This window comes from Pangasianodon hypophthalmus, chromosome 3 (assembly GCF_027358585.1).
Source record: "Pangasianodon hypophthalmus isolate fPanHyp1 chromosome 3, fPanHyp1.pri, whole genome shotgun sequence".
Classification (NCBI taxonomy): domain Eukaryota; kingdom Metazoa; phylum Chordata; class Actinopteri; order Siluriformes; family Pangasiidae; genus Pangasianodon; species Pangasianodon hypophthalmus.
Window position 1 is genome coordinate 13,978,351 of NC_069712.1, and position 12,018 is coordinate 13,990,368.

A 12,018-nucleotide genomic window follows, 5' to 3' on the forward strand; every position below is an offset into this window, starting at 1 on the left:
ACAGGTAGTAAAAGTATAAGACTGGATAAGACAGTAGCCAGATCTGCTTTTACCCTTGTTCAAATTTGCTTTATAGTTAAGGTGGGTTTACCGTCATTTGGTCATGACACTATTGTATCACACTTCCTTCGCCCTCAGATAAAAAGAGCAGTTTAGTCAGGCTTACTTGTCTTGTTCTCTCTCAATGGAAACCACCAGTCCAGATACACACATATGCATCGTTTTAAAATTACACAGAGAGTCCATTGTGTTCTAAATAGCAAGATTTGTTGATTTGAGATAAAGGTAATGAAAGCCTGTCTAGTATAATATTCACCATTAAAAATTGACATTTGTTGAATGAAATGCTGGTAGTAAACCTCTCCAGTGCTTCATATTGTTTACTTTTCCTCAAAATCCATGCTCATTCAAATCAGACCAAAACATGGAATTATTTAAATTCTACTCCATACACAAGTAAAGTCCACTTCTATTTAGGTTCTATTGTATTCTGCTACGTGGGTGAGACCTGAAGCTCATTCCTTGCCAATCAGCACCATTTTATTCCTCCCGCTAACAGCTCTATCCATTTTTACCTTGTTCAAACTATATAGCTCTCTACACAGATATGGAAGGACAGGAAGGACAGGTGAATAAAACAAATCAGTGATATTTTCCTCTATTTGAAATAAATTAGCAGGCTTAAAAACTTTTGAGTCACCAGGCTCTCATCATGTTTACTGAGATTCAATATTGTTTTTATGTGAGGAGCTGAACACATTTGTCACAGTTAAAAATTAACCCAGAATCCCCAGAAAATGGGCTTCATTTTTTTCAGTGTTTTATAGTACAGAATTCTCCAGTCCCTTAGAAAAAAAAATGAATGCTGTGGGTTGAGGTTCCTTTTCTGTGTGTCTGTGTAGAATTGGCCCAAAGGTGTAGTTATAGGAAAAATAAAAATCAGAAGTCATCCTGGATGACCCTCTTTATGGTGTGCAGAAAGCTCTTTCTCCAAGCTTTGCCCAATACAGGATGAGACTGCTGACAAAAAGTTAACTTTACTGACTGTTGCCTTTTATTGTGTAGTGTTTGTGGTATAGACTACACATTAATGCTCTATTATAAGGGCCTGAAATGGTCATGCTTCATTTCCACTATGGCAGTCATTTCTAGCTTTGTTTAATTCATTCTGCGGTGTAGGAAGGTGCATAGGGCAAGAGAACAAAGTAAATGCATCTTAATGGACACTGACCGCAGAGTTAAAGTTAGAATTTACTTGTGCTCTGCTGGACATTTACAGCACAGTGAATGAAATAGGCATTAATCATGCATTACCAATGGCTGCACTCTTTTATAAGAGTTTACTCTCACAAAAACCTTTGACACTGACTTTCCAGGTTAGTACAGTTAAAGCCAGGAGTGTCCAAACTTTTCTTATTGGGGCTAGATGGAGCAAAAAATAATGTCATTGGCCACAGGCTATCTGCAATAATTACAGTAAAGGAATAAATAACAGACATGATTGCCACCATCACATTGCTTATTAATTTAAGCAAATAGCTTACTAAGTGAGGAGTCTTAAGCACTTGTTGTCTGCTGTGTGCTTGATTAGCGTTGTGTAAATAAAGATTTCACAGATTTCACTCATTAGATACATTTTTAGTACAGCAAGCTAAGCTCTGACAAATTAAATAAATATGCATCTCTCCAAACTTCACTTTTCAAAGTCTCCAAAATTCACTATCTGTTTTTTTATTTCTTTTCAGAAAGCTTGGTAAAATGAAAGGTATAGAATAGCGATTTTTGCTGAAGCTAGCTGAAGCTATATAGCCACACCTTATTACAGTATTTCCTCCAAATCTACACCACCAAAACTCTGCTTCCTGAATTGACAAGCAAGTAGAGACACATCCATATTTGGTTGGATGTTGGAGATCCACACCATTTTTTTTTGTATCTATTTACATAGGTTGGGTATTGGGGACTTTTTCCCTTGAACATACACCAATCAACCATAACGTTAAAACCACTGACAGGTGAAGTGAATAACACTGATTATCTTGTTACAATAGCACCTGTCAAGGGGTGGGATATATTATGCAACAAGTGAACTTCAGCTCTTGAAGTTGATGTGTTGGAAGCAGGAAAAATGGACAAGCATAAGGATCTGAGTGACTTGGACACGGGCCAAAAAGTGATGGCTAGAAGAATGGGTCAGAGCATCTCCAAAACAGCAGGTCTTGCGGGATGTTCCTGGTATGCAGTGGTTAGTACCTACCAAAAGTAGTCCAAGGAAGGACAACTGGTGAACCGGCGACAGGGTCATGTACGCCCAAGGCTCACTGATGCGTGTGGGGAGCGAAGGCTAGCTCATCTGGTCTGAACCACCAGAAGAGCTATAGCAGCACAAATTGCTGAAAAAGTTAATGCTGGCTATGGTAGAAAGGTGTCAGAACGCAAGGTGTTCTGTCACAGCTTGCTGTGTATGGGGCTGGGTAGCCGGAGACCAGTCAGAGTGTCCATGCTGACCCCTGTCCACCGCTGAAAGTACCTACAATGGGCTTGTGAGCAGAACTGGACCATGGAGAATTGCAAGAAGGTGGCCTGGTCTGATGAGTCATGTTTTCTTTTACATCATATCGATGGCCGGGTGCGTGTACATCGCTTACCTGGGGAAGAGATGGCACCAGGATGCACTATGAAGAAGGCAAGCTGGTGGATGCAGTGTGATGCTCTGGGTTATATTCTGCTGGGAAACCTTGGGTCCTGGCATTTATGTGGATATTACTTTGACATGTACCACCTACCTAAACAATGTTGCAGACCAAGTACATCTCTTCATGGCAACAGAATTCCCTAATGGCAGTGGCCTCTATCAGCAGATAATGCACCCTGTCATACTGCAAAAATTGTTCAGGAATGGATTGAGGAACATGACAAAGGTGTTACAAGGTGTTGACTTGGCCTCCAAATTCCCCAGATCTCAATCCAATTTGACAATCCTTGGACAAACAAGTCCAATCCATGGAGGCCCCACCTTGCAACTTACAGGACTTAAAGGATCTGCTGTTAACGTCTTGGTGACAGATACCACAGCACAACTTCAGAGGTCTTGTGGAGTCCATGCCTTGATGGTTCAGAGCTGTTTCACTGGCACAAGGGAGACTTACACAATATTAGGCAGGCGGTTATAATGTTATGGCTGATCAGTGTATATTTTAGTGATAACTAAATACAAGGAGAAACCTGCAAAATATTGCTGATTTAAAAAATACTGTCCTCACCTTTAATGTAGGTTAACTTTTAAATTAACATTTGGACCAGGGGAAAGACTTCCAAAACTTTTGTAACAGTGTACTAACTGAAATTTTATTTTTAAAATAACTTTTCTGGCATTTCACAAATGGTGCACATGGGCTGTAGATTAGACACCATTCAGTCAAGTGTCATTTTGTCCTTGTTCCAATAAGCATTTGAGATAACATCTTGTCACCCCTCCACCTACTTTGCTCCACTACCCGTAACTTTTTTCCTGTGAATTGTTAAGTCTCAGGGAGTCTATAGGGATGGACACCTGCTTTGTGAATGGGGGTCGATCAATGCCTCTGCAACTTTGGCCCCTACTCCAATCTCATTAAAGAAGGAATCATTCACTTCACTGTTCTGTTTTCCCCCTCAAGTGCAGGACAATAGATAGATAGTTAGGAGCAGCCATGTGTGCGCCATGATTAGATTTGTGTGGGATAATTAATCACAAATGGTGCAAAGGAGGGAAACATGCACAAGGCAGCAGCATAGTTTGAATATGAGTGCTTTAATAAGCTAAGTGATTGATCCCAGGTGAACACTTTGTTGTGGAGATTGCAATGCCCTTTAGGATTGAATAAACAGAGTCTGAAGCACACACAGACACACACACACACACACACACACACACACTTATTGCATAAAGAATTACTTGTATTTTTGAAAATAGGGAACTAATTTCTGCATGGGTAACTTACAGACACGCACTCTCTCTTGCTGCACTTGGACACACTTTTTGCAGGTTGGACTTGGGTTATCTGAGGTGGAAGGTATCTGAGGTGGAGGTATCTGAGGTGGAAGTTCATTATCTTATCAGAGTTTTATAGCATCATATGGTCATCTCTGTTTGGCCTCTACGATAAACTCACCCCACCCCTCCTTTCTCTCTGTCTTTCACACCATTTGGTGTGACAGAATAATAACTGGCCTTGCTTTAGTCCAGGCTGTTTGCAGAGGTGAAGAGTCTAAAGTCTATAGATAGACAAGGAAGGCTGGAATGCAAGGTGTGGACAACTGAGATAAAGTTCAGACTATGGAGATTGTAGGGCAAGGGGAGGGTGTGTATGTGTGTGTTTGCCAAAGATTGGGGGAGGGGTACTGCCCTGGTTTAGAGTTTAAAGGTCAGAGAGTCAGGACTGTTGCCAGAGAAGACAGAGCTCTAACTTCTTTGCTCTGTCCTCCAGAATATAACTAGCTGTTGGTGGAAAACCTAATTCTAGCTTAAATGGCTAAAGAAATCTAAGCCTTTTCTGTGTATGTAGATCTGATTTGACTATAGTAGTATAGGCACTGGGAGTTTTAAGGAAAGTATTATCTATTTTCTCCGACTATAATAGATTGTGTTGTGGTTGTGATGGTGTAGAAGTTCTCAAACAGGCATCCTCACACACACTCTCACACTCTCAGCTAAGCCTGTCTGTGGCCACTGCTAACACGTGTCGCTCCTGCTCAGCTGAGGAAAGGACATGGGGCAGGCCAGGTTAATTGCTGCTGCGGAGCCGAACCAGCAGGGTCACCTTCGCTATGGAAAAGTGGAGAAAAAACAGGTAATCATAGAGGACAGCTAAAGTTGAGCCACAGAGGTTTTTCAGCCCAGTTGATAATGGCTGCAGGGGGAGAGGGAGAGGAGCAGCATGGCCACGTCTCAGCTAGGGAATGCAGGCTGCATGTTATGTCTAGTACACACACTGTTTTGTGTTAAGGTGACCCCCATGCACTTTGTCTGCAGCCTCAGACTGTTTTGGCACTAGCTCTCCTATGTATGCACACAAAAACACACACGCGCACACACAAACATGCACAAATGAAAGAATACACTAAAAATGCGCCGCGAGCATTTTTCCTGTCCTGTAACAAATTCCAAAAGGGCATTGCATCTTTATTTTACAACTTCAAGGTCCTTTCCCTCTCTCTGTCCTTTTCTCCTCCACCCACAGTCCCTCTTCTCTCTCTCACTCAACACCCTCTCCCTCTCTCTAAGGCTAAAGGCAGTCAGGGTGAGAGGTCAGTGGTGGCAGGGTTGCAGATTAAGTTTCACATGACTGAACACCTTTTCTGGTGCGGCCCTCTAGAAAGGAAGTGTCTGAAGGAACTTGCATGTCTGGGGGAAGGATTATGGAACTCCTCCCGCCTTGTATCCCCTGCACCCCATCAAAAAACCCCATCCCACACAGACAGCCCCCACCAAGCATGTTTGCTCATCCAAGGGGCATGTTTTGAACTCGGCACGCTACATGATCAAGTTGAACCCTGGTCTCTCTTACCCTTTCATGCTCTACAATATGTCTGGCTCAACATAAGCTTCTGAAAGGAGGAGAGGCCCCATTAAAGTTTGTGTTTATTGAGCCAGTTTGGAGTTTGTCATTGTTACATTTCTGAACTTCTGGAAAATGAAATTCCGCAGATGCAAAAAATCACATATTGGCTTTAATCTAAATAATGCATTTACACAGTTAAGAGTATTAATACCAACTCTGGTTGAAGTTCCACACACCATATTCTCTTGCTGCACTAGTTATAATTATCTTAACTTTGTCTCTCATGCTTACGCTACAAAAAATCTTAGGAAGTGAATATAATTTTAATATAGTCAAATTTACATAGTATTTCCTGCTATAAGAATACAATAAACCAAATATAAGATTATTAAACCTATTTCTAGACTTTTATTTTACAAATTTCAAGCTTGAAATTATGCTGTTTGTTATGCGACACATATGTATGTGTTGCATAACACTGAGCTATCATGGCCAAGTTACTATGACATCAATACTTCATTCTTCACCCTTTTCAATGTCTGTTATTGCTGTGGATTGGCGGCTCATTACTTACATTTTCTTCAGTGTTGTCTGTGGTGTGTGTGCACATGGGCGTAAGAGGCATGACATAGCCAAGGTCAGGCAAGCACTGTCCAGCCAGAGATCGCCGTCTGACAGGTGAGGGATATCCATCATGCTGAGTAGCGCTTCCCCTAGGTTTTAACCAACCAATCACACACACGCACACACACACACACACACACACACACTGTATATATGTGTATACATCCACACAAAGAACAGTCACTCAGGCCTGACTTGCTTTATGTGAATGTGTGTTTTTGTTGTGTGTTTAAATACGTATATGGTATATACCTTTAATGTTTTTCTGTTCAAGGCTATCTTTGACATTATGTCAAACGTTGTGCTTGTTCAAGGTGGTGTGTATGTATGTATATATGTATGTGTGTGTGTGTGTGTGTGTGTGTGTGGACTCCCTGACCTCTGTACTCCTGCTCTGGTAAGCTGTGTTTGGAGCCAGTGATTGTATCTTTTGGTGCTCCCAGCCTTGTGAGGAATGCTGGGGGTGGGCACAGGTGTCCATTACTTATCATGCTAAATGGCTCGGGTCAGTGTGGTCAACATTCCGGAACCCTGCAGGACCAGAGGGGAGAAGGAGGAGTCTCATGCCAAATTCCCCAAAACCTGGCTACATCTGCTCAGCATTGCCCTTATTTCTTTTCTGTGTTAGTTATCAAGACTATTAAATTTGGAGTGAGGGTTCATCATCAGCAGCTGCTCCTTCTAACCCAATAAGTGATGCTAACACTGTGTTACTCACTTTTCTGCACTGCGGCATGTTCTTCATATCCCAGACTAGTGTTCTTCTTTTTAAAAACCTTGTTAAACTCAGGTAAGCCTTTGGGCTTGCAGCTTGGGTAATTTTTAACCTTTCTATGGTGTGCCTTTTATGAGTCCTACACATCCTAATTATTTCTGTACTAAATGCTCCATCTCTCTCTTTTGTTCTCTCATCCGTGTCTCTCTCTTTCTGAGTGTGTATCGCCGGCATTAGGCTTAAGAGAAATCAGCCCTGACTCAAGGCTGGAAGAGTTTTGGCAGGAAAAAAGGGAAAATAAATAGAATAGAAGACGAGAGGAAGAAAAGAAGAAGAAGAGAGTGTAAGTGCAATGCAGGACACTAGTAGAAAATACTAGATTCTAATATAATTTTTGTGTATTAAGCTTTTGTAAGTCCTTGTAATGCTCAAAATGCCCTGTGTGTACGATAAGTGCTATATGAGTGTGCTAAAGCTGTGTGTACTCAGTAAGCATGCAGACACTATTGGGTTAAACGGAACAAGCTGAGCAAGAACATGATGTGTTGTTGAGAGCTAGAGAAATGCACCTAAAGGTGTTTGTGGTGTGTTACCTCTGGTCGTCTCCCCCAGGCATACTTTGTACCTGACGCTGGCTCGGAGCCGTTTGGCCCCTGCTCTGCTTATCTCTCTCACGCTTTTCCCAGAATCTCTGGTTCCCTCCACACCCTCCACCTCTGGCACTGGTCACATGCTTGACCTGCTTGACTGGCCTGGACCACACCCTGCCTCCTCACATACCTGCTTTACTGCTCTTCTACACTCGAAATTAAATGTTAGAAGACACACACTCACAAATGCATGTACATACATGCACATAGGCCACGCACAACCACTTGTTGTCTGTTTTTTTCCCTTTCTCACACACGCATGAACATGAGAACACACACAAAGAACCACACATGCTTACACAACAGCCTCTCAAAGAGTCGGTTTTAGGGAGAGAAGCAATCTAGCCCAGTGTGGTTTATTTGCTTTGCCTCCTGTGTGAAAAGTGAGCATATGATTGGCTCTCATGTCATTAGAGCACATCGCCATTCCTTTTAAACCGTCGTCTTCTAGATTAAAAACATGGCAAGCCCTTTTATGTCACTGAACTTGCACACTGGAAACAATTAACTAAAAATAACAAAATTATCATAACCCCAGTCTGCCAAGGCAAAGGCCATATAATTAGGGAGAAAGTGTGTTTTCATTCTCTAATGCTGTAGAGCTGTCCAAATTGCCAGTATCTGCATCTCATCCAGTCAGTCAATAAACAGCAATGTTGGTGTAATAAAAAATCCTTCCTTTTTTTCCCCATACCTATCACAAATCTCTCTTCATTTCACCATTTCCTCGTGTAACTAAGGCCCAATAATCTCCTGTAGGGATGAATGTTTAACAAGAACGCTAAAAGAACAGTCTTGATTAAATTTATTTCTGTTTCTTTTCTCCATTTCAATCACTCTCATGTGGTTTACTCCACTGAGACAAAAGAGTGAGGTGGTAGGGCCAGTTGTCGCCTGCTGTTGGCACTAGTCAGCCCTTGTCAAAGCCTGTCAGTGCCGACTGAGCATGTTGAATGGACATTGGAGGCTTGCAAGAAAGCTTTCTCTGATTGGCTGTCCAGTCTAGCTAATCAGTGCAGGAGAAGAGAAACCTCAAAACAAGCGACACTAAAAAGATTAAAAATTTCTTAACTTCTTCTCATTATTTCTTAATTTCTTCTCAACTGCTGTAGCTTTCAGCAATTACCTGGCTGAACAGAGTGCTTATACACATTCACATGCTTATACATACGTAGTGGCTAGTTTGTTTGGCTACATCAAAATCAGCATGTAACTGTAATAAATAGTATGCCAAAATATAATGTACAGCACTATAGATACTGATACTGGTAGGAAGCATAATATTTTACAATAGTATAAAGTAGTATGTGATTTAGGGCAAAGTGTTTTCCATGACTTTTTGTACAATGAAGAATATAGACTGCTGACATCATGCCCACACATGTAGGTCATTAGCTATAACCTTTGTGTTTTTTTTTAAGTCCAACTTTTTAAAGAAGAACTGAAGCAACAGGAGGCAATCATCAGTCTGGCTTGGATGGTGCTAATTCTTAAATGTCAGCTTGGTGTGTCACAGCCCATAGAGGGAAAGCTTTCTGGTTGGGAAACCCCATTACAGAAACTAAAAGCACCTACCTGCTATGGAATTAAAATCTGTCTCATGCTCATTACATACAGTTGCTTTATATCCTGTATAGCATAATATGGACACTACAGTCACATGATCCTGCAAGTGTTCCCCAGTTAGGCAGTAACACTCCACACATGTACAAGCTGTAGTGCATTCTGGGAGATGGTGGGTGATTGGCATGTGGGTGCACAGTGTGGAGTAGGGGGTCATGGGTGAGCCTGGGGCAGTGGAGGGGGGACTGGGGGACCGCCACCGCAACTCTCTGTCCTTTGGGCTTGGGGTTTGAATGTCAGTTTCTCTAATAACGGCATTCGGTGAAAAGGTCAGCTCCAGTTGTCTGACCAGGAGAGGGAACGAGAGTGAGAGAGAGAGAGAGAGAGAGAGAAAGAGAGGGAGAGAAAGAGAGGTACGCTATGCTATGCCTGAGGCGGAAATTGATTGTCTGGTAAAGGGAAAGGAAATGAAGAGAAAAAGAAAAATGGGTGTGCATATAGTGAGAGGGAGGGATAGAGTTAAAGAGAGAGAGAGAGAGAGAGAGAGAGAGGGCTAGAGGACAGAGGGGTGTCATGGCCAGCCCAAGATATGCATGCCTGCTTTTTAAATTACCATCAGTTCTTTATTAATCTCTCCTCTCTCCTCAGCCAGCAGAGAGAGGGAGAGAGAGAGAGAGAGAGAGAGAAAGAGAGAGACAACACACTCCACCAATCACCATGAAAGCTGCACTCAATAAAACCAAGAAATACAAGAAACCAAGAAATCATCCATGGCCTCCACCAAATGACCCTGCTCTTCTACATATGAACATTATCACTACTACTAATAAGTTGTACTCATGTTTGGAGAAGAAGTTGTATTTTTTCTGAAATTATACCATTTAAATTACTAATTTATGGAGTGCCAATTTTTGCCCACTAGCTAGTTCTCCACTATTGCATGACAGCTACCACTAACTACCCCCTTCCGTATATTTGAGCTAACAGATGCCCACAATTAGCTAGTGTTCCTCCCATCCAGACAGCACTGCCAATTATGCTCTTGGACTCCAGGCCATGAATGGCTGTAGAATCATTGGGATTCAAACTTGCAATCGCTCGACAATATGGCAAGTGCTTAGAGAGTTGCACAACTCAGAAGCCCCAAATCCTTTTAAAAGAAACCCAAAAATACAAATGCAGCTGAGTCCTCTGAGATTTGTAGCTGTGCTCATATCAGTGTAGTATTGCTGATCACAGTCTTCTTGAATGGCAGTTGACACCAATCCACCGGCAGTGTGCATGCCCACAATGTGAAGCCCAGGAGCTACATGGAACATTGTGTTTGCTTTGCCTTGATCCTCTAGCTCTCCAGCTATGCTAATTGGTGCAAACTCTTCTCAGGGTCTGGGCCACCTCAAAGCAAAGGACAAATAAGTTTAAAAAAAAAAACTTGACAGACACAGATCATTTTCTATAATACGAAAGCCAGGTAAATCAATGTTTTGAGCTTGGGACTGTATTGGCCCCTCCGGCAAAAAAAGAGACACAAATACACACATAAACTGAGAATCCACAGCACAGGTGAGCACAGTGAACTCAAAACTGTAGTGAAATATATTCTTGGGGATTGAAAGCAATAAAGTACATTTTATGTAATGCTTAATTTGATTCAGCTCTGTTGGCTAGAAAGTGTGAACAATTCTGGAAAAGTGAGCTGCATACTCTGCTAACATCCTGCCCTTTTTCTGCTGAGACTGACAAACTTTCTTTGAATGTTCTCTCCTCTCTATAGCTTTTTTCAATCGTCTTGGCATCAACTGTCCTGACCAAGATCATGAAGAGAAAGTTTGTGAAGAGAGAGAACTTTGAGTAGATGACCTGTTTGATCCCAGATTCAGTATCATGGGATCCATGTTGAATCATATGGTATGTTATTTATTACATAATACTACAAAATATGCCAACTGAGAGACGTCAAGATTATCTTTTAAATTTATGTTTTAAATGCTATTACTTCTATTGTTAATATATAATTATGAATGTATACTGTATACAATGATATGCTATTGTATATGCTATATCTTTGTGAATCAGTGTACCATCTTACCTTTAAAGGTAAAAATGATTGCTGATAATAATACAACCTGCTATTCCACTTACTCTGCAGAGAACTCATTCCTTCAGAAAGCAGACATGAATGGCCTGGAAGAATGCCATCTTCAAACACACCCACTCTCTCAACACCATAACCCCCAACATGGAGTTGCTTCAAATGTGTACTGATATTGTGGCAAACAGGCTCAAACACCACATTGATTACTAACCTAGCCACTTAGTTAGGATCTACGCAGGAGTTCAGTGATAACCTTTTTACTCTGACACTCTGACAAGATGTTTAGGGGACCAGCAGACAGTTTTAAGAACCAGTTTGCATTTCCACAGTCACATAAATCACATGTGGACATTTGCTAGTACAGAATAATAACAACCATGGAGAGTTGCACAAGATGTACCTCTGGCATTGAGAATATGCTGTATTTTGCCATCCAAAGTCAAATCCCTCAGATTCTATCCTTGCTTTTCCATCACATGATTTTTCTGTTTCCTAATTTCTGGCTTCTCTGCACAATGTGAACCTAACTTGATGACTAAAATTACTCACAGTACTTGGGAAGAGCATAAATGATACCTCAACAAAGTCAATTAAACAGGCTGTGATCCTTATGTACTTTTTGCCAAACTACTGAAACTGGCAGAAAACTTACCAAAGGAGACAAACATTCTGTCATTATAGCGGGGGGAAATCTATATCAGCTAATGTTTGCTAATAATAGCAATATTTGCTGCCAAGCAAATATTTCCTAACATAGCTAGCTAGCTAACATTGCTGGGTAAACCCCTCTGTTTGTGTGAAGATTTTGATATTGTTTGAGTGTTCTGC

At 41.4% G+C, this 12,018-nt stretch overlaps 1 long non-coding RNA gene across 1 annotated transcript; it reads right to left on the reverse strand.

Annotated features, from left to right (window-relative positions):
• Nucleotides 1-50: 50 nt before the first annotated feature.
• LOC113543535 (uncharacterized) lies at nucleotides 51-8,816 on the reverse strand. Its single transcript, XR_003404420.3, has 3 exons — nucleotides 7,476-8,816; nucleotides 6,547-6,698; nucleotides 51-6,256 (listed from the first exon to the last, which is right to left on the reverse strand). It is a non-coding gene; the product is annotated as an uncharacterized LOC113543535 (long non-coding RNA).
• Nucleotides 8,817-12,018: the final 3,202 nt, after the last annotated feature.